This window comes from Oryza glaberrima, chromosome 5 (genome assembly GCF_000147395.1).
Source record: "Oryza glaberrima chromosome 5, OglaRS2, whole genome shotgun sequence".
NCBI lineage: Eukaryota > Viridiplantae > Streptophyta > Magnoliopsida > Poales > Poaceae > Oryza > Oryza glaberrima.
In genome coordinates this window covers 5,755,367-5,761,366 of record NC_068330.1, presented here as the reverse complement: position 1 = coordinate 5,761,366, position 6,000 = coordinate 5,755,367, and positions in this window count along the sequence as shown.

The window sequence follows — 6,000 nt, the reverse complement described above, 5'->3', positions numbered from 1 at the left end:
TGCCCAAGAAGAGCAGCCACTCAAGGAGGGGATGGAGGGGTTTATATACCCTGGCCCCTCAAAACTAGCCGTTGTAGGCAAAGATTCCATCTTTTGAAAGTTCCGAAATGTATTTCAGAAATATCTGAAAATCACCAGAGAGCAGTTTCACTTTCATAGGAACTTTTGGAATTTCCAAAAATTTTGGAAAATCCGAAAATCAGCAAAGAGCAAAACAACTATAACTTTTTGCTTGGAAGTCTACTTTTTATGATCTTGGACCCTATGGAAAGCTTACTCAGAGGACTACCCAACTCAACCAAAAGCAATGTCTAAAACCACTTAAAGGATAGGTTAAAGCTTGAGTTTCTCTCAAGTTAACACTAAGATATGTCACTTTGAGCAACGAAACATCACAAACACATTGACGTTGCATCCCTATTAATATTACGGTTTTCCTACACTCAAATATAAATAGGTAGAGAATTATACCAATAGAAATGCCTTCATACCATCTTCCTTTCTTTGTCTTAAGGATGCCAACACCAAACCGTTTTATCATATATTCTTCAAATGATTGATGCGGACTCCTTATATCTTCATATGGCCTCACACGGTCTATCACGACAAAGCCGTTACTCGTCCTTCACCACTGGATTTGGTCCTTCGATGCCAAGCCCCTTGCTTGCCCTTCACCTCCTCATGGTCCATCGCGACCGAGTATTGCTTGCCTTTTACTGTCTTGCCATATTAGCCACTTTGTACCTCGCATCTTCAATATCTTCATTTTGTCATCATTGATATCTTTAGGTATCATGATCTCCCTTGAGCATCAACACCTTTTTTTAATTCTTGAAACTATTTCTCTCATTCAACTCAATGAAATTGTTAGTCCCAATGATCCTATTATCAACCTCTACTTGTTGACCAACTGATCGCATGTATAGAATAATATGAATAAATGATGAGTATTAATCAATACCATAAGTGTCATATAGTCAAATGTAAATATCTCAATTAAATGAAAGTGAATAACTTAGATCAAATACATGCATAACTAAGGTATATGATTTGCTCCCCTAAATATATGCATACAAAATATCTGTGTGAAGCAAGAATATGCATAAAAAAATCTGAAACATTGATATCTTATCCTATATAAGAATAGAAAACATTTATCAAATATAGACAATAAAATAAATATATACCTTCATCATCTCCAAGTTCTCAATGTAAAGAGATTAAACAAGAGAAAATGTTCAAACAAAGCATTAATCTTACATGCATATATCAATCACATGAAAATGTTATATATAACTTGATTTCCGTGCACTTCATCCTTATTGTGTTTTAGTCCACCATCAACAAATGTTTCTATCTCAACTTATATAAAGTCCAGAAACTACCTCTCACGATTTCCACTTTCATATTCAGATAAGACTAGACAAATAAATGCTTATAAAAATATTAGTCTCATATAGTTGAATTTATTATTAATCATCAAAATCAAATTAATGATATTCGAACTTTGAAATAAAAATCACAAACTAATTGTTCATCATAAAATATATACATCAAAACCATTGATTTCACACCTAAAAACTTCAAATATTTAGGATGGACTCGACATCGGTTAAATCAGTAAGGCAGAAATATTATAGCCGGTAAATCGGACATATAGCCGTGGTTTTAGCGGTCCAAACAATAATACTATGAGCCGCATATAAAATGATTGATCATGTGATCCCTTCTCTTGAAGTCGTGGTGCAAAGACATTCTACATGTGCTACGTACAGCCCCTTTCAGCATGCATGGTACAACTACAGTGCTTCCCAGTAACTCAGTAAGGCAATAACTGGTGGTATGTCCTGTAAATGAGCATTAGCAACAAAGTACTATCTCTCGGTTCAGAATAAATTCATTTTTATGCTCCCATTTATTTTTGAGTAATCATTGTATTAGAGTTCATGAAACTAGTGAATAAATATATTAGGAATAAATAAAGGAAGAAATAATTGTATTGGGATTTAATAAAGTGAAAGTATTGTAGTCTTTAGTTTTGTATTGATATGTTGGAGATGGTTAAAAATGAATTTATTTTACGATGGAGAGAATACTGCATTCATTATACTAGGGGTGTGGTTACGTTTAGGAAAAAATACGAATTACCACCTAAACTATTGAGGGCGACTGAATACCCTCCTACCCCCGAACTTGAAAGCTAGAAATTTTACACCTTCAACTATACAAACCGGACAAATAACCCCCCTTCTCCCCCCAAACAAAGCAGAGTTGGGAGCAAGAGATGTACACGTGGCCGTTCAGCGTGGCAGAATGTGCACTGTCAGCATTGTCCCTCCCCCCTCCCCCCCCCCTCCCACACACACACCAAAAAAAAGATTCCCTTTCTCCCCAAATCCCTAGCACTGGCGACTACGGCAGCGAATTCGGTGAGGACGTATGGTGCAGTCCACGGTGGCAACTACGGCGAGGGTGCACGGAACAGTCCACGGTGGTGAGGGTGGTGAGCGGGGGTGACCTCCAAGATGTTGATGGCGTCTTCCTTCCTAATGCCGTGCTTCTTCTCGGCGATGGAGATGGTGGCCAGCGAAGGCTTGCGTGGAGGCGGCTGCAGCAGCGACAGAGCTATAGCTCGCGCGAAGGCAGCGACGAGCCCACCGCCGTCTCGACCTTGGCGAGGGTATTGGAGGCGACGACCAATTAATGACAGAGCTCAACATCGCTTGGGGAAGGCTGCGGAACCGGAGCTTGCATGGAGGCAGCTGCAGCGGCGGTGAAGATGGAGCTCACGGGAAGGAAGTGATGAGACAGCCGCCACCTCGAGCCCTCTCGATGACATTTTCTCGATCCCGCCCTCCATCTCGACCGTTATCGCTGACCCTTCCATCCTCCCCAAGACCGGTGGGCATCGCGTGTCTCATCCCCAACCTCCACCGCTTCTCCCCATCCTTCCTGACCTCGGCGTCTCATCCTCGGTTTTCTCTCGGCACGTGGTTCCACAATGGTGGTCCGGAGGAGCTCGGAGCCATCGATCTAGACGACGGCAATGCATTCCTACTAGTTGCAGGTGAAGGAGGCAAACAAGGTGAGCACCGACGAGGGACCATAGCACCACCCTACCTCGCCTCCCTGTGCAAGACACGACGCAGGATGTGGCGAGCGGGAGCCAAGTGGTGGTTGGCAGCGACGAGAGATAGATAAAGAAGATAGGGAGAGATTTGACAAGTGGGCCCCACCAAAATTTTCTAAAAGATTATTGACTAGACTGCCACGTTTATGTCATATAGTACCAAAACCACTTCGGATTGAGTCAGAGGATTATTTGTCCAATTTCAATAGTTAAAGGTATAGAATATTTGATATTCGAGTTTAGGGATATAATTCGATGGATCGTGATAGTTTAGGGGGTAATTCAGTTTAAGCACGTTACATTATTCTGTTCACTCGAATAATCGATCGCTGAGGTATATTTGTCCTCCTAAACAACAGTGATCTTCTTTGATACTACATGACAGGATCCAGAAAACACACAATCTGACGACGAGTTGAAAATTAAAAAATAAAGATCGTTGATCACGTACTCGGTCAGTACGTGATCGCTGCCATTGCACGTGATATCTGATCGTCCCATGCGCTCTGAAGAGAAAAGGGAGCCGTGCCGAGTGGGTCCCACCCTGGGGAATAACAGTCACTCCTGATGACGAGTCAGAGATAGGCTAGGGCATCTTTTCTTCTTGCATGTATGTACGGCCAAGCATTTTTTAATGTGTGTGTTTTACTCCACGCCCAATGTACGGCCAAGAATCCGAGGTGGTAGAATGGTGCAATTTTGACACTTTATGACATTTTTTTACGGAACTTATTTTGCAAAACTGTACTCTTGCGGAAAAAATAAATTTTCTCTACCCTAAAATATAAGAACCTAAAACCGTACTCTACTAGAAAAATCATTTTTCCAAACGTGGATTTTTTTCAAGCGGGTAGGCCCCTCGGAGCCAAACGGCCGCATACGAAAATGGCAATCGGAGGTGAGACCGTCGTACGCTTGCGAAAATAAACTTTTTTAGATGGACCCCTTAAGAGATCCACTTGGAAAAATACTTTTATTTTTATTAGAAAAAAAATGATTTTTACATGTGGAACCTTAAGTGGTTTCGTCTGCAAAATGTGAGTACACTTTTAAATTTGATTTTCACAGCCCGTGCCTCTCCCTCTCCCTCTCCCTAACTTTTTCCTCCACTTCTCTCCTTCTCCCTCCCTTTTTTTTTTTCCTCTCCCTCTCCCTCTACCGGACACGGCATCTGCGCCGGCCACAACCGAGCGGAGGAGGGGGCGGGTGTGGAGGAGACGGCTCCGGCGGCGCAGGAGGCGGCACACACGCGTCGTCGGCGGAGGAGGCTCCTCCCTCTCCCTCCTGCTCCCTCCCCTTCCTTCCCTCCCCTCCCAGATCCGGCGAAGGGGAAGGGCGTTGGCGGCGGAGCGGCTCCCCTCCCCTCTCACTCCCTTTCCCTCCCAAAACCCTAACTCTAATCCGGCCAGAGATGGGTAGAGCGCAGGTGCATGGGGGTGGTGGCAATTTTTTTGTTTTCCCAAAATATTTCCATAGGTGGATGGCTGTGGCGCCTGCAAAGATGAAGTTGTTGCCTTATTTTCACAGGCCTTTGCGTGCAGGCGGGCCTTTCTCCCGCCTGGGAAAACGTTTTTTGGCCGTCTGGAAAAACGATTTTTCGTAATACTCGTAATACTACGAATCTGGACAGATAATGCAGATTCGTATTATTAGGAAATATCTTATATGATCCTAAATTCTTATATTTTGGGACAGAAATGATAAATATTTTTTGAGGTTTTACGAGAAAAGAATGTGGTGGATAACTTAAATGAAAGATTTATGATTGGTTAAGATGAGGGTATAGGTAGAGAAATAGTATATTGTAAATAATTATCCATAAATATAAGCAATGTACGTGTTAATTATAAGAGTTCGATGGTGTTCTTTGCTCCTGAAGATAAAGATAAAGATGAAAATTAAGTGTTTTATGCAAAACGAGGTGGTATTAGCGTATAATTGATTGAGTTTTAATTATATAAAAGTTGCTCCAAAATATCATATTACAACCTTGAGGAATATATTAATATGATATTTTGGAGCAACTTTTATATAGAAAGTTTTTGCACGAAATATACTGTTTAGCTGTTTGAAAAACGTGTCACAGATATCTAAAATTTTATCCACTTATTGTAGAAACGAATGGGCCTTTAGCCACATAAACGAAACTCACGGTAGTCGGTACTAGTAGTTGTGTAATCCACCGCTTTAATTTATTTCTACTCGAGATGTTTAACACATTGTCGTTCTTTCACACTTGAATGCCTGCAAAGATCCATATGTGAAAATCGATCGACATCGATTGACGAATAAAATAATAAACTTCTTCAAGTAAAGAGTGAGCATATTATTTTTCAATTAAATATGATATGGCCCAACGAGAACACTAGCTAGCTAGCAATTAGCATGCATAATTTGGATTACATGGCTACAAACTAATTGCCCCCTAAACTATACTCCTACTCCTCAATCTAATCCAGATTTGTTGTACTAATTATATTTCATCCAAGTACTAGGTTGGGTAGAGACAGTACATGAACCGAGAGTGATTGATGTCAGACTACTTTGCGAGTTTAGAAGCAGAAACATACACTATGGGAGCTAATTTACAAACTGAAAGGGCTCCCCGGGAATGGGGCCTGAGAGTGGTAGACCTAACACACAGGTTTAATAAATTAATTTGCAAAGCTAACAATTGCAATCGACAATGTTCCCTTTGGCAGATGCTGTTCATGTACAAAAGCCAAAGAGTCTCTATCGTCTATTCTTCTCTCCTTATGGACCTTACCATGCCATATCATTCTCATATTTTGGTCCTGGAATTGATGATTGGTCGGCAAGCAGCTAGAGTGTAGTATAATTTTTGTTCGATTTATCCTTTTGTATTTGAC